Source organism: Triticum aestivum, chromosome 2B, assembly GCF_018294505.1.
Source record: "Triticum aestivum cultivar Chinese Spring chromosome 2B, IWGSC CS RefSeq v2.1, whole genome shotgun sequence".
In the NCBI taxonomy this organism is placed as follows: domain Eukaryota; kingdom Viridiplantae; phylum Streptophyta; class Magnoliopsida; order Poales; family Poaceae; genus Triticum; species Triticum aestivum.
This window is the reverse complement of record NC_057798.1, coordinates 641,640,428-641,665,031: the sequence shown is the minus strand read 5'-3', so window position 1 is coordinate 641,665,031 and position 24,604 is coordinate 641,640,428.

The window sequence follows — 24,604 nt, the reverse complement described above, 5'->3', positions numbered from 1 at the left end:
ATACAGGTGCATATCTTATGGCAGGGTCATCAGATTGTCCGAGAGTGGCACCGGAAGTCGCACTAGCGGGAGGTCCAGGAGCTCAAAGGCAACTGGACGCGGGCGAACGTATACTGACACTGGTCAAAGAGGAGAAAAACAAACTCCAAGATTCCCACACCAAGCTGGGCAAAGAGCTGAAAGATGTTCGGGCCCAGCTGGCGGACTCTGTGAAAGAGAATAAGAAGCTGCGAGGCAACATATTTAGTATGTGTGTAACTTACCGTTGCACAATTCAGCTAGGGAAGGAACTGACAGAATTATGTCTGTAGGTATGTTGACGGGCCGTCCCGAACGGGAGGTGTCCAGATCTTTGAACGATCTGCTACAAGAGCTGTCGCATGCACGAGCGAGCTTGGCAGGCGATGCGGAGTATTCCCAAGGCCTTGTGGCCATCCGACTCCCCTCTGGGAAGTATGGAGGAGCTGGTACAACTATTGAAAGGAGCGCGGAGGTGCTTCCGATTATGGAAGATATCGGCTTGCCGGGAAGGCCCGCGAGAGGCCTGGGCCATGGTGAAAACACGGTATACCAAGATCGATCTGAATCACATGGCCCAGGTCGGACCTTTAGGGTCAGATGGAAAAGAAATTCCCGTTAGTTTGGTATATGACCAGGTACAAGTAGCCGCCAAATATTCCCAACATGATTGAAGGCTAGATAGCATGTTAAATGGCATAGAAGAAGACATTTTTGAGTCTAAGTGACTATGTACTTCAATTGACAAATTATGTCTCTAGCTGGATTGTAAAACGATTGTCATGGTGGACCTTTTCGCTTCGACCTCTAGACCTGAACATGTGGAATGCTTCCGAATACCCGCTTGGTAATGTAGATCGGGGTATGCGTGGAAACCAGACGTAGGGGTCATACTTTCTTGAACAGACAAGTATCTGGCTAGTTGTGTTATATTACATTTTGATCATAAGAAACATCTTCCAAGGAGAATAGTTCCGTTAAAGGTTCCATTCCCTGGGTCAGCATGTGTTAACGTGCTTGTCCGAACTTTGATTGAAAAAAAACAGTGTATGTAACATCTAGGGGTTCATAGTGTAACAACTAAAGAACATCTTTAGTCCGCTGACCAAATATTACCTTAAGAACGCTAGCCTTTGGCTTCACCCAGTCTGAGGTACACACCTGGATGACCCGGCAGTAACAATCGTAGAGGTGCTCCCTTTATGCCCTAGCCGAACTAACGGGAACGTAGGGCATAAGCACAGGAGCCAGGCAACCCAGCTTGGCCTATCGATGCATATAATGGCAAAGAAAAGGTACATATGCGGAAAGGACACATATGTGGTGAGCTTGACGCTCAGAAAATAATAATAAGCTTCTGTACAAGTAGCCCTCAGGTATAATTGACGTACATATTTGAGAATGTGTGCGTCAAAGGTGTACGGTTTAGCCGCTCGAGAGCTTTAAGGCTTTTTTCAAAAAAAGGAAAATGTGAAAGGAGAGGAAAGTAAATAATGGAAACCAAAGGGAGAAAGGAGAAGAAAGAGTCCGGCGCTAGGCGTAGAATCTTCGGAGTCTGGTCGCGTTCCATAGGTTCAGCTCTAGGCGACTGTCTAATGCATCACGCAGGCGGTACGCTCCTCCGGTGAGGACTTCGTCAATGATGAAGGGACCCTCCCACTTGGGCTTGAGTTTGTCCTTTTTATTCTCCAGCAAGCATAGAACGAGTTCGCCAACATTGTAAGTCTTGGCCCGTACTTCTCTGCTTTGATATCTGCGGGCCTGTTGTTGATAGAATTGACAACGGGCTTTTGCCACATCGCGCTCCTCCTCCACGGCATCTAAGCTATCCTGTCGGTCAAGCTCGGCCTCTATCTCTTCATACATGTGCACACGAGGTGAGTCAAGAATAATGTCGCAGGGTAACACAGCCTCTGTGCCGTACACCATGAAGAAAGGCGTATATCCGGTAGAACAATTGGGCGTGGTCCGCAGCCCCCCAGAGTACGGAGTCGAGCTCCTCGACCCAGTGCTTGTCTGATTCTTTCAAAGACAGCACTAATCTGGGTTTAATGCCACTCCTAATAAGATCATTGGCTCGTTCGACCTGATCGTTGGTTTGTGGGTGATAGACGGAGGCGTAATCGAGCTTTATGTCCAGATTAGCACACCAGGTTTTCACCTCATCGGCTGTGAAATTGGAGCCGTTATCGGTGATGATGCTGTGTGGAACACCATAACGGTGCACAACACCGGATATGAAGTCTATCACTGGTCCGACTTCGGCCATTTTAACTGGTTTGGCTTCTATCCACTTAGTGAATTTATCCACCATGACCAACAGATATTTTTTCTTATGGCTTTCTCCTTTAAGGGGTTCGACCATATCAAGCCCCCAGACCGCAAAAGGCTAAGTAATGGGGGTTGTTTGTAGAGCGGTGGGTGGCATATGGCTTTGGTTGGCAAAAAGCTGGCATCCGACGCAATGTTGGACAAGGTCCTATGCGTCTGCTCAGGCCATCGACCAATAAAAACCTGTACGGAGGGCCTTGCTTACAAGGGCCCGAGCCGCAGCATGGTGACCAACGAGACCGGCATGAATTTTAGCCAGGAGCTGCCGCCCTTCTTCCTCGGAGATACATCTTTGAAGTACTCCGGTAGCGCTTTTCTTGTAGAGTTCTCCTTCGTGAACCTTGTAGGCTTTAGAGCGCCGCACAATGAAGCGCGCCTCATTTTGATCCTTAGGGAGTTTCTCGCGTATTAAGGTAGGCCAAGAAGGGTTCGGTCCATGGGTCAATAAGTGCCATAATAAGATGGACTGACTGTGTGATTTCGGCGGCTGAGCCCCCGATGATGTCGGTGTGTTCGGAATCTGGGGTAATAGTTAGGTCCAGATTGGTGTTGCCCTTCTCCCCTTGCCTCACCGCGGATGGCTTAAAAAGCCTTTCCAACAAGATGTTATGTGGGACGGGGTCGCGCTTGGCACCGATGCGTGCAAGGACATCCGCCGCTTGATTACTTTCTCGAGCCACATGGTGAAACTCAGCCCCTCGAACCGAGCCGACATTTTGAGAACGGCGTTGCGGTAAGCCGCCATCTTCGGATCTTTGGCGTCAAAATCTCCATTTATTTGGGATATTGCAAGGTTTGAATCCCCACGCACTTCTAGGCATTGTATGCCCATGGAGACAGCCATCCAAAGACCATGCAACAAGGCCTCGTATTCGGCTGCATTGTTGGAGTCTGTGTATAATATTTGGAATATGTACTGAACGGTATCTCTAGTGGGGGATGTTAAGACAACGCCCGCCCCTAGGCCTGCCAATATTTTGGAGCCGTCGAAGTGCATGACCCAGTTGGAATTTGTGCCGTACTCTTTAGGGAGTTCGGCCTCTGTCCATTCGGCGATGAACTCAGCTAGTACTTGAGATTTAATGGCCCGGCACGGTTTGTATGTTATCTCGAATGGGAGGAGCTCAATGGCCCACTTGGCAATCCGGCCCGTGGCATCGCGGTTATTTATTATGTCATTGAGTGGTACCTCGGAGGCCACCGTTATTGAGCATTCTTGAAAGTAGTGTCGTACCTTCCGGGATGCCATGAAGACCGTGTATGCTATTTTTTGGTAATGAGGGTACCGGGATTTTCATGGTGTGAGGATAGTGGATACGTAGTATACAGGCTTCTGAAGCAGTAATTTGTGTCCGTCCTCCTCTCATTCAATGACGATCACCACACTTACGACTTGGTGTGTAGCCGATGTGTATAAAAACATGGGTTCACCGATGTCTGGCGCGGCTAGGATTAGGTTGCTTGCTAGAAGAGCCTTTATTTCTTCCAATCCGGCCGTTGTCGCGTCCGTCCACTCGAAGTGATCGGTGCGTCGGAGAAGGCGATAGAGTGGAAATGCCTTTTCTCCTAGTCTGGAGATAAAGCGGCTTAAAGCTGCCACACATCCAGATAGTTTTTGGACTTGTTTGAGGTCAGTTGGCATAGCCAACTGCGACAAAGCTCGGATTTTAGCTGGGTTTGCCTCAATTCCTTTATTGGAAACGATGAAGCCCAAAAATTTTCCAGCGGGAATGCCAAAAACACACTTTTCTGGATTGAGCTTAATCTCATATGTTCGGAGGTTGTCGAATGTGAGATGCAGGTCATCTATTAATGACTTGACGTGTCTAGTTTTGATGACTATGTCATCCACGTATTCTTCAATTGTCTTGCCAATTTGTTTCTCCAGGCATGTTTGAATCATGCGTTGGTAGGTGGCACTGCTTTTTTGAGCATGAAGGCATATTGTTGAAGCAAAAAGGCCCGTATGGGGTGATGTCGTTGCAACTTGATCAGACTCCTTCATCTTGATTTGCTGGTATCCGGAGTATGCATCGAGGAAACACAGTGAGTCGTGTCTTGCAGTAGCATCGATAATATGATCGATGTGGGGAGGGGGAAGGGATCTTTAGGGCAGGCCTTGTTGAGGTATTTGAAATCGACACATAGGCGCCAGGATTTATCCTTCTTTGGTACCATCACCAGATTTGCTAGCCAGTCCGGGTGTTTTATTTCTCTAATGAATCCGTCCTCGAGTAACTTGGCTAGCTCCTCCCCCATAGCTTGTCGTTTGGGTTCTGAAAAGCACCGCAGTGTTTGCTTGACTGGCTTATATCCCTATAATATATTGAGGCTGTGTTCGGCCAGCCTGCGTGGGATCCTTGGCATATCAGAACGGTGCCAGGCGGATATGTCCCAGTTTTCTCGTAGGAACGCTCATAGTGCGGCGTCAACTGTTGGGGGCAGCTATGCCCGGATGGATGTTGTATTCTTGGGGTCTGTCCGGTGGACTTGGAATTTGACTATTTTGACTTTTGGTTTAAAGGAGGTGGATTTGGGTCGCTTGTCCAGGATCACATCATCCCTATCCACCGTGGAGCGTAATGTGGTTAGTTCTTCGGCCGCGAGGGCTTCAGATAGTGCCTCGAGGGCCAGGGCTGTGGTTTTGTTTTCGGTGCGGAGTGCTATGTCCGGTTCACTGGCAAGGGTGATAATACCGTTGGGCCCGGGCATCTTGAGCTTCATGTACCCGTAATGGGGTATAGCTTGGAAGGATGCGAATGCATCTCGCCCTAATAAAGCGTGATATCCACTGTTGACAGGGGCCACTTGAAAGGTTATCTCTTCGGACCGATAATTCTCTGGTGTGCCGAATACCACATTGAGTGTGATTTTTCTGTGCATTGCGCCTCCCGGCTGGGAATGATTCCCCGGAAGTTTGTGTTACTTTGCACAATGCGGCTCCTGTCTATTTCCATTTTGTTGAGAGTTTCCTCGTAAATGAGGTTTAGTCCGCTGCAGCCGTCCATGAGCACTATGGTAAGCCAAATGTCGTCCACAATCGGACTGAGGACCAATGCGGCTGGTGCCCGGACTGTTCTGAATTTTGGTTTGTCACTGGCATTGAAAGTTATGGCCGTGTCATTGCAGGGGTTTATTGCTGCAACTTGGCAGACTTCAGCGAGGCTGCGGAGTACCCTTTTCCGCCTATTGTTTGAGGTGAAAGTCTCGAACACTATCAATACTATAGGGTTGTTGTCTTCTGTGGGATGTTGCTCTGCGGTATTTTTGGTGAGGAGATCCTCGCTGCTCTTGGCCACTTGACGGAGTATCCAACATGCTCTAAGGCTGTGGGTTGGTACGGTATCCGGTGTTGTGTTTATTTTGCATGGCCTATCGAGCCATCCCTCCAGAAGGGTTCCGCGCCCCGTAATGGTCTTCAATTTTTATGTTATTGGATCAGGCGACTGACGAGGGTGCATCCTCTTTGTTCAGACGAGGGGTTGGGTGGAAACCGGTGGCTCCCAAGAGGTTGCCTGAGTTTTCCAGGCACTTTCCATTGCGCAGTACTTTTGTACTATGGTTGCCAAGTCAGCAAAGTGTGATACATGATGGTGGTTGATTGCATTGAGGATTCCCTCGTCCGTGCAATTTTTGCAGCATAGTGAGAATGCGTCTTCATCACGGCAGTCTTTGATCTTGTCCTTGACAAGGAGGAATCTGGCCCAAAAGTGATGGACCGTTTCTTGGGACTGCTGTCTGATGTGGATAAGATCGCTTGTATCTGGGTGGGTGGGTTGTTTTAAATCCGAACCCTGACCCAATCTGGGATCTGGAGTTTGAGGAACTTCCGAGCTTAACAGTTCGGGCTCCGGGATATCAACCAATTTTTCAAGAGCACAGACCGACTCTAGGTTCGGAGTATGGGGCATGTCTTCCCGCATGCGGGTGTCCGGCTCTGTGAGCTCGGCAATCCGAACATAGTTCGTCCTCAATATAGAGGAAGAGTTGTTGTTGATGTCTACTACACAACCTTCTTCTTGTAGATGTTGTTGGGCCTCCAAGTGCAGAGGTTTGTAGGACAGTAGCAAATTTCCCTCAATTGGATGACCTATGGTTTATCAATCCGTGGGAGGCGTAGGATGAAGATGGTCTCTCTCAAACAACCCTGCAACCAAATAACAAAAAGTCTCTTGTGTCCCCAACACACCCAATACAATGGTAAATTGTATAGGTGCACTAGTTCGGCGAAGAGATGGTGATACAAGTGCAATATGGATGGTAGATATGAGTATTTGTAATCTGAAAAATATAAAAATAGCAAGGTAACTAATGATAAAAGTGAGCACAAACGATATTGCAATGCTAGGAAACAAGGCATAGGGTTCATACTTTCACTAGTGCAAGTTCTCTCAACAATAATAACATAATTGGATCATATAACTATCCCTCAACATGCAACAAAGAGTCACTCCAAAGACACTCATAGCGGAGAACAAACGTAGAGATTATGGTAGTGTACGAAACCACCTAAAAGTTATCCTTTCTGTTCTATCTATTCAAGAGTTCGTAGTAAAATAACATAAAGCTATTCTTTCAGTTCAATCTATCATAGAATTCGTACTATAATAACACCTTAAGACACAAATCAACCAAAACCCTAATGTCACCTAGATACTCCATTGTCACCTCAAGTATCCGTGGGCATGATTACACTACTAGGGAAAACCCTAGCAGTAGCGCTGGTTTTGTGCTCACTAGTAGCGCGGGTAGGCGCTCTACTAATAAGGCGCTACAGCTATTGCTTAGCAGTAACGTGTGCCCGCACGCGCTACTGCTAGGGCAAATAGCTGCAACGTTTGTTCACTCCCACGCTACTGCTAATGTAACTACTAGCAGTGTGTTTTCTCTCCATCACTACTAGTATTCTTTTTTTATTTTTTTATTTTTTTATTTTTAGTGTATTTATGCGCCATCGTACAAATATTGGTACAATACCAGTTATGAGGTTTACATCATTATGTCCATAACAGTGTGTCAAATGAAGGTGGATTAGGTTCAAGTGGAGGCAATATGTGGTGCATGTCAAAAGTATACTACTAATCCAAACTTGATCTAGTTTGGACTAGTAGTACTTTCGATGTGCACCACATGTTGCCTCCACTTGAATCTAATCTGCCAGCACAAGCTGTTTAATCATCATCATAGTCATTACCACCGACAATATTTATTTAATCACCACTAACACTAGCTAATAATAATCATCATAGTCATTACCAACAACACTAGCTATTTTATCATCATAGTAATAGTGTAGCACATCATCATCTTCAAACTCATTTCTAGCTAGATAATCACTCCCGCTGCTCTCTCTCACGTAAAATAACATAAAACATGTGTAGCTCTCCTCCTTGATCAAGTTGGAGCATGTAGATGAACCTTTCTCCTAATCATGGGTTGCGCTTCTGCTTGCTGCCCCCTAGTACTTGTCTGCGCTCCCCCATCACATGTTTGGTACAGTCTTGCACTATTAAGCATCCGTCGCTAATCTTGAATGCACTAGAGTAATCTGTAGGATATCTTGGCCGTAAGCTAATAATACTCATGGTACCTTTAGTCTTGATCCCATAAGGCACAACATTCATCGGGTGTCCCTGTTGAAGAACATCGTATGGTAACATACTTAGTAATGAAGTTTAGCTTCAAAAATAATGTATGGAAAAGATGCACTGAGGGAAAATAGTAAAAATCTTACCATCCTTCCTAAATAGATGTGACCGTAGTTCATTATGAACACTATTGGTCACACGTTTTCAGTAATAATATTTCTAAATGCAGGAAGAAAATTTGTCTTGACAGTATCAAGATCCGCAAGCCAAGAAACATAATGACTGAGCTCCTTGCAGTTCAGTTCAGCCCCGGCACAATATACGTCCTGTCTATCAAGCGCTGGACATGTTTGCTTGCACCGAAATAAGCTGACAATACAAATTAGTTGTCAACTATTTTTGAATAAACAATATCAAAGACATAAATATGGTTCAGAAACTTACACAATGGTATAACTGGAGGCATCTGCACATCGACCCAGATGTCGGTATTACCTTCAATATCATCTTCCGGACGAATATCAAAGGTGATAACCATATCAGGCTCAAATGCATAAGTCTTTTATAGTGCTCGCCATGTTTTGCATCCAAAATAGGTGTAGTCGTCTGAATTATATAATTTTACGTTGAAAATATAACCATGCTCGGTCTTCAAGTAAAATTTATTTTCCTCCATAGTACGACTAAAACCTATCTTATCCAATACAAAAACTCTTGCATGGCAGGGGATACGCTAGTAGAATAGTAAAAAAAAGACTTGTCATGCTTAATGTCATGCTTAAATTATAAGTTGAAGCAAATGTCATGCTTAATTATGAAAAAAGACTTGTCGTTGTGACTTACTGTATCCACTTCGAAGTTCTCGTCTAGCTTGATGCTGAAGCGCCTAACATCATTTAGGAAGATTCCGTCGCACAGGCCGCGCTCGTCTTCACAGTATTTGCAAATACCGAAATCCTTTTCATCGTCACACATTTCCTATGTTCATAGTTAAAACATTAATTGAATATCGATCGAAGACAACTACCAGGATACTCAACACACAAATCCGGGGCACTCGATATTTCCTACATATTCTGGCACAAGTCATGCCAAAATTCACGGAAAAATCCGGCATGACCTTTGCTAAAATAGGACATATCGAGCGCCTGAAATTTGCCAGAACGGAAATGAATAAACACTCCGGCAAAACATAGGCCACTCGGAGGTGTAACAGCAAACATGACCGGCCACTTGGATATTGAGCAACACAAGATATACATTTCAAAATATTTTATAGGACTCAAATTAGCATGCATTCAATAAGCAAAAGTAAATCATCTCATGCGTCCGTACATCATCGAATATTATCACTAATACATCATGAATACTGTCATACATATAACATCGCTAATACAACTAAAACCCTAGCACACGACGGGTAACTGCGCGAGCGGTGGACACCCACAGAGAAGGAACCATCACGGGATCATAGCTCCAGTGAGATCCCTGGAGAACCTTCCATGTATTGGAGAACTTGTGCTCCAACGCAACCAAGTAGCGACGGACGTGCGCGTCCTCCTCACTGACACGGTGACGCACCACCTTCGTGGAGTCCTCGAGCCTCTGGACCGTCACTGGCCCACACGACCGCCACCAAAGAAGGTTCGGGTCAACAACAGGCTGGCTCCTCACCAACCTGCGCCCCCCGGTAGGTAGCGCCTTCCAGTACCACCCCGGCGGAGCCCAGTCGCGGACATGGCCCATCTGGTCAAGCAGGTGTCGTCCTCCGCCGACTCGACGACGAGGATGCGGGATAGGCATCGTCCACGTCAAGGCGGGAAAAATTGATTTAACTAAAAAATAGCAACAAGTTCTTACTAACTAGTTCTATCAATTCAACTAGTTCTTACTAAAAATAAACTTACTATAAATAAAAATATTCTAGTTCCTAATTAGTACCTAGTTCTTACTAACTAATTAGTACCTAGGAACTACTGCCCTAATTCCCATCTAATTTGATGAACCTGTAGGGGTGGAAAGTGGTAGCGGATATTCCAATTATCCAACTATAAAGTGAAATAAGTGGTCAAATTTTACTCGTTTTATGATTCATCTTAGAAATTTGATTCATTTCCACCCTTACATGAACACTAACTCATTTGAGCCGCATCTGCATCCGATTTGTTTCCACTCTTACATGAACCCTAACTAATTTGATGCAACTAAAATATAAAGAAACCCTAGGCAGAGGTAGGGGAGAGGGAGGAGCAGGCATGCTCACCTCGGGTGCCTGCGATGAGGGAGGGGCAGGGCGGCGTCGAGGTCAGGGTCGGGGCTCGGGCGCGCGGCGAATGGCAGCGTTGAGGTCGGGGTCGGAGGCAGCGTCCGGGGTGGCATTGAGGTCGGGGGCGGGGGCGGCGTTGAATCTGGAGTCGGGGCGGCTACGAGGGTGTGCGGAGAGCGCGCGGCTGCCGATGGGCGATGGCGGCGGCGAGAGTGGAGAGTTGGATTTGGGGGAAGTGGCCATGGGGAAGGACGAACCCCGTGGTTAAGTCAGAAGTAGCAGTAGCGCGTTCCAGGAAGAGCGCTGCTGCTACGTTAGCTACAACGCGTTCTGGGATACACGCTACAGCTACTCCTTTCTCTTTTTTTCCCTTTTTCATTTAGTTTTCTTCACATTTTATTTTTTTTTCCTTTCACCTTATTCTATTTCTTTCATTTTCAATTACCTTTCTATTTTCTTTCCATTTAATTTTATATCCTTTAGCAGTAGCGAGTTTAGATTAAAAAGCGCAGCTACAAATAAAGTAGCGGTAGCGCGGTTCGTTATAGGTCGTTACTACTATGTGTAGCCTATCGGCTAAGCCGTGGGAATTTTAGTATTAAAGTGTTTAGAGCAAGATGCGCTACTGCTAGAACTTTATCTGCAGCGCAGTTTGCTCAGGTGCGCTACTGCTACTTAGCACCAGCGTGCTTTTTTGACCCTCGCTACTGCTAAAGTTTTGTGTATAAGGTTTTCCCTAGTAGTGTTATATCATATGCATCACACAATCTTAGATTCATCTATTCAACCAACACAAAGTACTTCAAAGAGTGCCCCAAAGTTTCAACCGAAGAGTCAAGATGAAAATGTGTGCCAACCCCTATGCATAGGTTCATAGGTGGAACCCGCAAGTTGATCACCAAAATATACATCAAGTGGATCACGTGAATATCCCATTGTCACCACAGATAAGCACGGCAAGACATACATCAAGTGTTCTCAAATCCTTAAAGACTCAATCCAAAAATATAACTTCAAAGGGGAAATTCAATTCATTACAAGAGAGTTGAGGGGGAGAAACATCATAAGATCCAACTATAATAGCAAAGCTCGCGATACATCAAGATCGTGCCATAGAGAGAACACGAGAGAGAGATCAAACACATAGCTACTGGTACATACCCTCAGCCCCGAGGGTTAACTACTCCCTCCTCATCATGGATAGCGCCGGGATGATGAAGATGGCCACCGGTGAGGGACCCCCCCTCCGGCAGGGTGCCGGAACGGGTTCCGGAGAGGTTTTTGGTGGCTACAGAGGCTTGCGGCGGAGGAACTCCCGATCTATATTGTCCTTCGATGTTCTTAGGGTATATGGCAATATATAGGTGAAAGAAGTCGGTCGGGGGAGCCTCGAGGGGCCCATGAGACAGGGGGCGCGCCCAGGGGGGTGGGCGCGCCCCCCCACCCTCGTGGCCACCTCGAAGCTTCCTTACCTTCAACTTCAAGTCTCCTAGATCACGTTTGTTCCAAAAATCACGCTCCCGAAGGTTTCATTCCGTTTGGACTCCGTTTGATATTCCTTTTCTTCGAAATACTGAAATAGGCAAGAAAACAACAATATGGGCTGGGCCTCCGGTTAGTAGGTTAGTCCCAAAAGTAATATAAAAGTGTATAATAAAGCACATAAACATCCAAAACAGATAATAATATAGCATGAATGCTTCATAAATTATAGATACGTTGGAGACGTATTAGCATCCCCAAGCTTAATTCCTGCTCGTCCTCGAGTAGGTAAATGATAAAAGAAAGAATTTATGAAGTGTGAATGCTAACAGGTGCACAAGTTTGATCAATGATAATTTCAATCACCTTTTCTAGCATGATTATATGTCATAACAGTAGTTCATCTCATAAAACATCTCACGAACAAGTAACAAGCAATTCACATGTTAAAGCATAGACCATAAACTTTCTTGAAAGCTAGCAAACTTCATTCTCAGTCATCAAACAATTACAATTCATCTTATTTTCAGGAAGGGTCTATGTCAGAGCTTTGATTTAGCAAATCCCACATACTCAACTATCATATAGTCTTCTACAATTGCTAACACTCACGCAATACTTATGGTTATGCAGTTTTAATCGAACACTAAGAAAGATAGGGGCTTATAATTTCGCCTCCCAACGTATTCACCATTGGGTGATGTCAACAATAATAGTTCATGCTAACTTACATCCAATTGGGAAAGGGAAAGGTGAAGATCACCTTGACTCTTGCATAAAGTAAAAGACATAAAGTAAAAGATAGGCCCTTCGCAGTGTCGGTGTAACAAAGTAGGGGCTCTCATTTTGACCCCTTTACTTGTGCACGGCAGCCAGAGCCACGCGCCGCGGCCACACATAGTAGTGCAAAGGAGGGATGCCGGAGAGAAGCCAAAGGTTCGAGACGAACAAGGCAACATCAAGGACCAAGGCCACAAAGCGCACACCGGCGAAGCAAGTTACCCTCGCAAGGCCCTTGCCGGGGCAGCTCGCCCACACCAGCGGAGCAAGCCACCCTTGAACCCACGGCCTCCAATGTCAGCAAATACGTTGGACCAGGGCTCGGGAGGCACCACCATGGTGGCATGCAGATCTTTTTGAAGACATAGAAAGCTTAAGATCATATGAGGATTAGAAAGCAACACTCCCTGCCAAGATCCTTACCGAAGAAACCCACAAGACCCCCGGCAAGATCCTTGTCGGGGATGCTAGCGCGCCACGGCAAGACCCTTGCCGGGCCACCCGGCAAGACCCTTGCCAGGCCACCCGACAAGACCCCTGCCAAAGGCGACAACAGGGCCACTGCCAGGCCCGTACCAACCAACTCCCCGTCACCGTTCGCATGTAGCTGCCTGCCCAACCAGCTGGGCAGGCACCTGTATGGCAACATGCAGCTTCCAAGCCAACTTAGCACACACCTGCGTGGCACCATGCAGGTCTTCGTGGAGGCACCACCACCGCGCCAGCTCAGCTGTTTGCCTGCCTACATGGCACCGCATGCATCGCTAGCCAGGGCGCATGTCGAAGCAAAGAGCAGCGGCGACGGACGGGACGGGCCTCGCTCCCGTCCCTGATAAAGTGAAGGGACACCTAAGCCATGCATTTAATGCACCTTGTCCTGTAATACGGGCGATAAGCTCATGCTACGGTAGGCCTTTCCACCTCCTGTGTGCCACTGTGGCAGCCCCTTTCGCCTATAAAAGGAGGCCCATGGCATACAGGAAAAGGATTCAGCTCTTTTGAACCACACATCATCCATAGCTAGTTTGAGAGCTCAATACATCCTCCAAAGCAGGACTAGGGTTTTACGCATCCTTGCGGCCCGAACCTGGGTAAACGATCCCCGTGTCAACTACTAATCCTGCTCTTCTCACAACCCCCCACCCCGCAACCGTAGTAGGGATTCTTGTGATCCCATAGGTGTCGTTTGCCACCGACATCTTTTGCGCGCCAGGTAGGGGGCGCAATTGTGAGAATCCGGTCTAGTAGTTGGCCCGGCAAGGGTCAGCAGTTCTTCATCGCCACAGCTCCCGCGGAGAGGGTGGCCAAGAGAGTGGCGACGCCTGCGAGTGCAAGGGGTGCCAGGGCGGTGACGAAAAAGCTAAGTCATACCAACCTTTAAACCCTTCTCCTTAATATGAGATTATCATCCTCGGAGATTCTGCCTATGTATGGAAAACCTGTATGCATAGGGGCCCTCCCGCGATTGGAAATGCCTTTGTTCTGTTTGGAGTCCGCTCAACAATGCAAGCGGCCGCGTCGAGAGCGGTAGGGTAGCCTTCCGCCGTCGGCAACGCTCTCGACTCTGACTCGAGTCCAACTCGACAGATCGAGCGGCCGCTTAGAGGGTGGTGAGGCGGTTTGCCCGGCAGCAAGCACACCCGGCAGGCTAATGAGGATCCGTCCTCAAGATGCCACCCTGGGTTTACCCGCCGGCGAGCCTACCCAGTTAGCGTAGGGTGGACATACAAAGCAAAATTGAATAGGAAAATAACATGCATAATGTCAAGAGTACTCCAGAGTTATATTACATAAATTGCCGCCGCGGTTCTAACTAAAGATAGCAATTGTCTTGGTCATGAACTTGCAACAGCGGTGAGAAACGGCGTGCCTAGTCCCGGCGCTGGCCCTCCAACCTCTGGATTTTGTTGATGCGGCTGAGGATGGGCTTGATACGCTCATGGAGCGCCATGATGTCAGCATCCTCCAGCAAGCTCTTCAGCGCAGCTTCGAAGTCGAGGTCAGGATGCCAGTGTGCTATCTTGGCAAGCACCCTGGTCATGACACCCCGACAAAGCATCTGGGACTCCTCGGCCAGGGAGGCCGTCCGGTCGGCATGAAGCCGCTCCAGAGCGCCGACGACCTTTTCAAAGTACAGGTTCAGGTTGGCGTTCGGGCTCAGGCTCGCCTCCGGGGCGTACCTCATGTCCGGCATCCCCATGATGCCCAGCTGTGTGGCGGCCGACTCCGCAACGGCGGCGAGGCGTTCAAGCCTACGCTTCTCGCCCGTCATTTGGTCATTGAGGTTGGCGGTCTCGTTCATCAGCAGCTGCTTCTCGGTCTCTAGCTCCTTGGTTAGGATCCCCTCTCGGGCTTTGGCCTCCGGCAGCATCTTCTCGAGATCCCCCAGCTTCTGCTTGAGGTCTCTGACGGACTTGTTGGCTTCAGAGAGATCTCCGGCCTTGCTGACATACGCGCCCTGCGCCTCCACCAGGGCGCCGTTGAGCGTGTCCTTCTTTGTGGATAGCTTCAAAGCTTGCTCCTCTAGCTCCTTCACCTTGCCGGTGTGGGCTAGAGCCTGGGCATTGAGTGCCTCTTGATGCCTCTGCTCCAGCTCTCGGGTCCGCCGCCCGACAAGCTTGTCCACCTCCTCATCCTTGCTACGGAGCGTGGCGCCAAGTTTCTTCTCGCGCTCGGCAAGATCCTCCTCCTGGGAGTTTAGTGCGGACTCGCACTCAGTCCGGACGGCCGCGGCTTCATCGGCCAATTTCTTCGACGCCTCTTGGGCCTTCTCGATGTCGGCCAGCTTCAGGGTGAGCTCCACGTTGCGCTTGGCCAGCTCGCCCTGAGCGGCCTTCAGCTCGTCCTGAGCCTGGCGGAACCAGTCCGGCGCCTCGGTGACGCGCCCTTCGAAGTCTTCCTCCGCTTTCTCCATCGCCGCTATCCTAGACTTGGCCTTTTCCAGACGGGCGCCATGGAGCGCCTGAAGCTTTCAGAAGCTGGCGCCCATGGCCTGGAGCAGCCGCTCCTCCTGGGAGCCAACGCCACCAACATCCGGCTCATCGATGACTTTGAGCCTGGCGGCGGCAAGCACTTCCTCGTCGAACACCTCTCCCTCAAGGGGAGCCCTGGTGCCCGATGCACCTAGGAAGTGGACAAAGAGGTCATCCCTCACCCTCAAGTACCTGCCAGAGCTGGAGGCAGCGGAGGAGGAGGGCAGGTCGTCAAACACCACCTCCTCGGTAGCGCCCTTACCGGCTTCCCCGGCAGGCTCCTTGTCCGCTTCCCTGGCAGGCCCCTTGCCGGATTCTTCGGCGGGCCCCTTGGCGGCATCCACAGCAGCGCCCTCGGCGCCCTCCTCGGCAGCGATCTTCTCGGCATGCACCGCGGCATCCGCGGCGACGTCCTTGATGACGGTGTCGACATCCTCGGAGTCCATCAAGGAGGGGTCTGGATGCCAAAAAGGAGATAGAGTGGGGTCGAGATCAAAGCCAGTAAGGAAAGGAAAGGAAGGAAAGAAGAATGCAAGCGGAAATGGAGGGCGAGTGGCCTACCCGTGCCAGGCCAAGAGGCAGAAGTCCCTTCCCCGCCAAGATTTGGCATGGAGGCAAAGCCCCCGGCGCCCGTGTTCTCCTCCTCCTCCTCCTCCGTGTGCATGGCCTCGGCGCTTGGTGCCCTTGCCGAGGATGCCCCTCGGGGCGGCATGGCCGAAGGGGGCGGCACAATGGGGGAAGCCCTCTGCGGCTCCCCTTGATGTTGCTCCCCTCCTACATCCATGGCAGGGTCAGTACCAAAGCATCGTGCATTGCGCACATTGACGAAGGATGAGTAATGAACTCACGCTGGGGGCTAGGTTGGGGGCTGCTGTCCGGGCTGCTCAAGACCACTAGTGACGTGCTGGGGGTGCTTGCCGGGGACTGGCCGCTCGTCGCAATCCTGGCCCTCTTCACTCTTTGGGCCAGCGTCTCCACGTCCCTGCAAGATAAGGATAATTCAGAATGGGTGGCACCATTGGAGGAAAAGAGAGAGAGAGGGCAGGGAGGAAGCAGAGCTTATTCTTCCTCCTCCTCCTCCTCTACTATCTTCCTCTTCGTTTTCGGGCTAAGGGGCCCAAAGTCTAATGCAATCCCCACCCCGATGTTTGACGACGAGGGGGGAGGCGATGGTGTCTGGGCGCGCTTGGACGACGAAGAAGCAGATGCCTTCTTCTTTGATGCCACGACCTTCGCCGCTTTCTTCATCACCACCGCCCTCGTCTGGCGCACAGGCGCCTCCTAGGCCTGCCGTAGTTGCGTGTCCCGGTCAGAGCGGACCCGCTCGCCGGAGGTGGCCCGCCGCAGGACCCGCCCTTTTCCGGTGATTGGAGGGTCGACCGCCACAGTCCTCTCCCCCTGGCCCTCCTCCAACAACGACCCGTCGGCCGCGTCCTCGACAAGTGGAGCCCCGATGCCGGCACCGCTGGTTTCCCCAGCGGCCGCTGCCCACCGGGCGAGCTCCTCTTCCTCCGCCTCCGCCGCGGCCTTGTCCTCCACGCCGCCAGCGCTGCCGACCTCCTTGACGAGCTTCGCCTCTTCCGCGGCAAGCCTCGCCTCCTCATCCCTGGCGGCGATGTAGGCCAGCTCCACCGGAGAAGTGTCATGGATAAGTCGCCGCTCGGCGGTGACGTACACCTCATGCAAGGTGTCGAAGAACTCCTGCACCTTGAGCTCGCCCTGCTCGACCCAGTCCAGGTCAAGGCCATGCGCGTTGAAGAGTGGCATCATGGAGATGATCTAGGACCGGTGAGGGTTGTTGCTCAGCGGGACCACCCGCACCGGCAACTTGAAAACGGGCTCCTTGACGACCTTGCTGGCCTTCGCGGTAGCCCTGGCAAGCTTGCCGGACCGCTTCACCTCGCCTTCGTCATTGACATCAAGCTAGAAAATCCGCTGGCAGAGATGGGTGTGCCGCAGCACCGCCAGGTTGTTGTCGAGGCCGGGGCGGAGCCTCATGATGTCAGCGGCGTTCATGAAAAGCCAGGCCAACCTCCCCTTGTCGTGCAAGGGAGAAATCCGGCGGTGGATGAAGTCAGCCCCGATCATCTCGAGGGTGAGCCCGGCCTGGGTGAGCCAAAGAATCCTGGTAGTGGCGATCGTGAGCTTCGCATTGTCGGCATCGATGTCGCCCCAATCTTTCCCATGCACCGGTGGCTCCTGGCGAACCACGCAGAATGCCAACGGGTCCTTCTCCTCAATCCAGCACCACCGGCCCAACCATTCTTCCCACCTCTCCTTCATGGCACCATTCGAGTACGCCCCCTTGGCCCTCAGGATCCAGGAGACACAGCCAGAGATGGCGCCCCCTTTTTGGAACCGAGGGGAGAAGTAATGCCAGAAGAGTGCTGTGTTGGGGTGCACGCCGGCGAAGCCCTCGCAGAGGTGTGTGAAGAGAGCCATGCATGCCACGACATTCGGGGTAAAATCCAGAAGACGAAAGCCGTAGGTGTGCATGATATCCTTGAAGAAATCAGAAAATGGGGGACAGAGCCCGTAGGAGAAATAGTTGACGAAGAAGGGGTACCGATTTGGGGAGGCCTAGGCGCTGGCAGGGACGACATGCGTGGTTGGGTGCCCCGTCTTCTCTCCACCCGTCTTCACCCCCACAGATCCTTGAACATCTCCTGGAGCTTGGACACGTCGACCGTCGAGGGGAAGTAGGCAAACTGCGCCTGTCGCGCCACCAGCTCGCTCTCCGGCTGCTCTGTCGTCCAGATGTCCTTCGCCACCCCTTTGCTTTTGGTGGATTTGGGCGCCATGGCGAATGCGAGAAGCAGGAAAGCAGAAGATGGCAGAAGCACGGCGGCGTTGGATGGAAACAGGAGGCTTCGAGAAGAATGAAGAAAGGGGGCGGTGGTTCTGAGATTGGAGGAGGCGCAAGAAGGGTAAAGTGAGCAGCGCGCCCACGGTTATTCCTTTTTATAGGGAAGGTGCGGGCCGCCTCCTTTCCCATTAACTGTGACGCGACGCATGCGCGCGGGAACCGTCCCACGCATGCCACCCATGTCATGTGCACGCGCACGACCCCCACGTCGCACGTTCAGCGCAGGTCGTGGGGAAGTTCAGTGGATGGAGCAGTTACCGCGGAAAAATCCGCCCTGCCTGCCCGCGCACCGTTCTAGGCCTGGCCCAACAACGTGTCGCGCTTATGTATGGCCTAGGCCCGGGGGCTCCTGTCGGTGTACAAAAGAAGGGGCTCTCCTTTTGACCCCTTTACTTGTGCACGGGCAGTCAGAGCCACGCGCCGCGGCCACACATAGTAGGGCAAAGGAGGGAAGGCGGAGAGAAGCCGAAGGTTCGAGATGAACAAGACAACATCAAGGACCAAGGCCACAAAGCGCAGGCCGGGGAAGCAGGTTACCCCGGCAAGGCCCTTGCCGGGGGCAACCTCCACAGCCCCGGCAAGCCCCTTGCTGGGACAGCTTGCCCACACCAGCGGAGCGAGCCACCCTTGAACCCATGGCCTCCAATGTCAACAAACACGTGGACCAGGGCTCAGGAGGCACCTCCATGGTGGCATGCAGATCTTTTTGAAGACATAGAAAGCTCAAGATCAGATGAGGATTAGAAAGCAACACTTCCTGCCAAGATCCTTACCGAAGAAACCCACAAGACCCCCAGCAAGATCATTGCAGGGGACGCCAGCGCGCCACAGCAAGACCCTTGCCGGGCCACCCGACAAGACCCCTGCCAAAGGCGATAGCAGGGCCACTGCCAGGCCCGCACCAACCAACTCCCCGCCACCGCTTGCATGCAACTGCCAGCCCAACCAGCTAGGCAGGCACCTACGTGGCAACATGCAGCTTCCAGGCTAACTCAGCACACACCTGAGTGGCGGCATGCAGGTCTTCGTGGAGGCTCCACCTCCGCGCCACCTCAGCTGTTTGCCTGCCTACATGGCACCGCATGCATCGCTAACAAAGGCGCGTGTCGAAGCAAAGAGGAGTGGCGACGGACGGGACGGGCCTCGCTCCCGTCCCCGATAAAGTGAAGGGACACCTAAGCCATGCATTTAATGCACCTTGTCCTGTAATACGGGCGATAAGCTCACGCTACTGTAGGCCTTTCCACCTCTTGTGTGCCACTTTGGCAGCCCCTTTCGCCTATAAAAGGAGGCCCATGGCATACAGGAAAAGGATTCGGCTCTTTGGAACCACACAGCATCCATAGCTAGTTCGAGAGCTCAATTCATCGACCAAAGCAGGACTAGGGTTTTACGCATCCTTGCGGCCCGAACCTAGGTAAACAACCCCCGTGTCAACTACTAATCCTGCTCTTCTCACAACCCCGCGCCCTACAACCATAGTAGGGATTCTTGTGATCCCATAGGTGTCGTTTCCCACCGACACGCAGAGGGAAGCAGAGGTTGTCATGCGCTTTTATGGTTGGATGCACAAAATCTTAATGCAAAAGAACGTCACTTTATATTGCCACTTGTATATGGACCTTTATTATGCGGTGCGTCGCTTTTATTGCTTCGATAACAAGATCGTATAAATCTTATTTTCTTCACACTAATAGATCATACATATTTGGAGAGCAATTTTTATTGCTTGCACCGATGACAACTTACTTGAAGGATCTTACTCAATCCATAGGTAGGTATGGTGGACTCTCATGGCAAAACTGGGTTTAAGGATATTTGGAAGCACAAGTAGTATCTCTACTTGGTGCAAGGAATTTCGCTAGCATGAGGGGGAAAGGCAAGCTCAACATGTTTGAATGATCCATGACAATATACTTTAACTGAGATGTGAGAAAACATAACCCACTATGTTGTCCTCCTTGTGCAACATCAACTCTTTAGCATGTCATACTTAATGAGTGCTCACAATTATAAAAGAAGTCTAAGATAGTATATTTATATGTGAAATCTCTCTTCCTTCAATATTCTTTCATTAATTTTTCAAATGACCAATACAATCCTTGCTAACCTTCAATATATTTACAACCTCTACTTTTTAGATGCGAAGTCATTACTCCCCATGGGATAAGCAAATGAGACATATATAATTTCAGATTTATGACATTCAACTCATTCAACAATTTACTCATAGGATATAAGTGAAGCACACGAGTAAATGACAAACTACTCCAACAAGATATAAGTGAAGATCAATGAGTAGCTAAATAATCATGTAACTATGTGAAGACTCTCTCTCATTTAAGAATTTCAGATCTTGGTATTTTATTCAAACAGCAAGCAAAACAAAATAAAATGACATTGCAAGGATAGAACAACTCATGTGAAGAAGCAAAAACTTAGGTTCAACCGATACTAACCGATAGTTGTTGAAGAAAAAAGGTGGGATGCCTAACGGGGCATCCCCAAGCTTAGATGCTTGAGACTTCTTGAAATATTATCTTGGGGTGCCTTGGGCATACCCAAGCTTGAACTTTTGTGTCTCCTTAATTCCTCTCATATCATGGTTTCTCTTTTTATCAAAAAGCTTCATCCACACCAAACTCAACAAGAAGTTGTGAGATAGGTTAGTATAAACCAATGCAAAACCTTATCATTTTCTACTGTAACAAATCACTAAAATTATTATTCAACATTTCATACTAAATTCCTCTTCATATTTAATACTCCTATCCTCAAATAGAATCATTAAACAAGCAAACATATGCAAACAATGCAACCATAACAGCAATCTGCCAAAACAGTATAGTCTGTAAAGAATGCAAGATTAATCATACTTCCCTAACTCCAGAAATTATGAGAAAAATACTACGCTGTAGAAAATTTATCATAGCTCAATATGCAAAAAGTTTCAACAATATATGATTCTCTGACTTTTCTAGGGAATTTTTGCAACAGCGGTAAACTTTCTGTTTTCAAACAGCAACATGTATACTAGCAAAATAAGCATGGTAAAGGCTATCCTTGAAATTTTTATTGAAATTAAAGATGAAAACCATTATTCTAAATAACATCAAGCAAATACTAAAAAGATAAAATGAAGCTCCAAGCAAAACACATATCATGTGGCAAATAAAAATATAGCTCCAAGTAAAGTTACCGATGAACGAAGACGAAAGAGGGAATGCCATCCGGGGCATCCCCAAGCTTAGGCTCTTGGTTGTCCTTGAATATTTACTTGGGGTGCCTTGGGCATCCCCAAGCTTAGGCTCTTGCCACTCCTTATTCCATAGTCCATCGAATCTTTACCCAAAACTTGAAAACTTCACAACACAAAACTTAACAGAAAACTGATAAGCTCCGTTAGTATAAGAAAATAAAACCACCACTTAGGTACTGTAATGAACTCATTCTAAATTCATATTGGTGTAATATCTACTGTATTCCAACTTCTCTATGGTTCATACCCTCCGATACTACTCATAGATTCATCAAAATAATCAAACAACACATAGAAAACAGAATCTGTCAAAAACAGAACAGTCTGAAGTAATCTGTATCAAACGTATACATCTGGAACTCCAGAAATCCTAAAACATTAGGAAGTCCTAAGCAATTCGTGTACCAATCCATAGAAAAAAGAATCAGATCAGAAGCACGTTTCTGTGAATTATCAAAAGTAATTTACTGGGTGCAAAAGTTTCTGATTTTCAGCAGGATCAACACAACTATCACCGTAACCTATCCTAAAGGTCTTACTTGGCACTTTATTGAAAGAAAAGCTATAAAACATGATTACTACGGTAGCATAATCATGTGGACACTCAAAAATAGTAAAGGTAAATATTGGGTTGTCTCCCAACAAGCGCTTTTCTTTAATGCCTTTCTAGCTAGGCATGATGATGACAATGATGCTCACATAAAAGATAAGAATTGAAACATAACGGGAGCATCCTGAAGCATATGACTAGCACATTTAAGTCTAACCCTCTTCCTATGCATAGGTATTTTGTGAGCAAATAACTTATGGGAACAATAATCACCTAGCATAGGAAGGCAAAACAAGCATAAGTTCAAAACTTGAAGCACATAGAGAGGAAACTCGATATTATTGCAATTCCTATGAGCATATGTTCCTCCCTCATAATAATTTTCAGTAGCATCATGAATGAATTCAACAATATAACCAGCACATAAAGCATTCTTTTCATGATCTACAAGCATAGAAAATTTACTACTCTCCACATAGGCAAATTTCTTCTCATGAATAGTAGTGGGAGCAAACTCAACAAAATAATTATCATGTGAGGCATAATCCAATTGAAAACTAAAATCATGATGACAAGTTTCATGGTTATCATTATTCCTAATAGCATACAAGTCATCACAGTAATCATCATAGATAGGTACTTTGTTCTCATAATCAATTGGAACCTCTTCCAAAATAGTGGATTCATCACTAAATAAAGTCATGACCTCTTGTCGGAGTAATGGGCCACGGGTAGGCCCACCCGAGTCCCTGGATTTATCAAGACTTTGGGCCAGCTCCGCCTAGCTGGGCCCCAAGATGAAGCTCCACCCTCTGGGGCCGGCTGGCTCAGCGGCCGCCTGCCAGAGGGCGGCCGACCCAAGACTACGACGCTCTGAGTGACCGGCTCACGGTGGCCGCCCTCCAGAGAGGGCGGCAACAGGCAGGCGACGACCTCACGACTATGGGGCGGCCGAGCTCCCATGGAGAGTACAAGTCAAAGCATGGCTACAGTGAAGCACGTCGCCTCCCACGCTCGAGACAGGCGTGGCTACAGTGCTCCGTACAGACGGAGATCTCCGCACGATGGAGCACTATGTCGTATCTACCCTGACGTTGCTCCGGGCAGGCGGAGCCCTGTTCCCCATGACGGCCTGTCGGTACGGCCCACCAAAGGCGGGCCCTATCGGGCAGTGACCCCAAGGAAGACGGCGGAAGGTAAACCAGGCGGATTAGAGAGGGGCCGGCCTCCAGCAGGCGGCCGTCCCTTGTCCCGAGGCGAGCACGCCATTAAGCTGATAAGACCAGGTGTGGCTATAGTGTCCTCCCACCAGGTGGCGGGACTATAGCCACGCTAAGATGGCCAAGCCCCCGTCACTAACGACACGGCTACAATGAGCAGCCACCAACCAGTCGACTGAGAAGCCGGAGACTTGAGACACTGACAGCCGGGCCCAGCAGCCGGCTAGATTACCATTGTACCCCTGGGGGGTAGGCCTATATAAACCCCCCAGGCCACCCATGCAAAGGGTTCCCACTCCATTAGAACTAGCCACCCCCCTAGAGCAGGAGGAGAGCTAGCCTTGCCCCCTTCTGCCTCTAGCGCACAGCTCGAGGAGCACCATTGTATCACTTGTGCCTTAGTGATCATGCGGAGACCCCGCAGAGCAGGACTAGGGGTGTTATCTCCTAGGAGAGCCCCGAGCCTGGGCAAAGTACGCCGGCGTTCGTGTCTACGCCTTATCCCGCTTCCAGGCACCGGCGACATTCTACTCGCTCCCACCATGATAAGCCATCCATTGGCATATGTCGCACCCAACCCCCGACATTTGGCGCCCACCGTGGGGCGAGGTGCACCGTCTCCCGAAGATCTGCTCTGGACGGGAACCCTGTTTCTTCCTGGCTAGCGAAGCCAACCCAGCACGCCCGCGGCATCAACCCTGACGTGCTACACGGTGCGGAGATCGCGTGCGCGGCGAGCTGCCTCGCTGACCTCGTCGGCGAGATCGACCTCTCCGACGAGCCGGCCTCCGACGCGGGCACAAGCTGACCTGAGAGCCGCCTCGTCAGCCTCCTCGACCAGCTCCATGTTGCCAGCGAGCCTGCTATGGACCTGGAGTCCGTCGGCTTGACCGATCCAATGATCGTCGACTCCGACATGGCGTCGCTGGACGCGTTCCCCACCAACGTGGTGGTATACGACGAGCCAGCTCCTCGCGAGTACAGCGGCGGGAGCACCGTCACGGAGGTACTCAACATCAACAGTGAAGAGCACTCGGACGGGCATGCTCAAGATCCCCTCGACGCCACTCTGCGCGACCTCACGACGCCCATTCTCGAGGGCGCGGATGCTGAGGTGCTGGAGGCACGCCGCCTCCAGCTTCTCGAAAATGCTGGCCGCCTGGCCAGCATGCGCGGGCTTTCAGACACCTATCGGCGCAAGATGGACCGGGCCGTAGGCGGCACGCCGGCTCCTGAGAGGCCTAGCCGCCTCGGCACAGTTCGGCAGCGTGG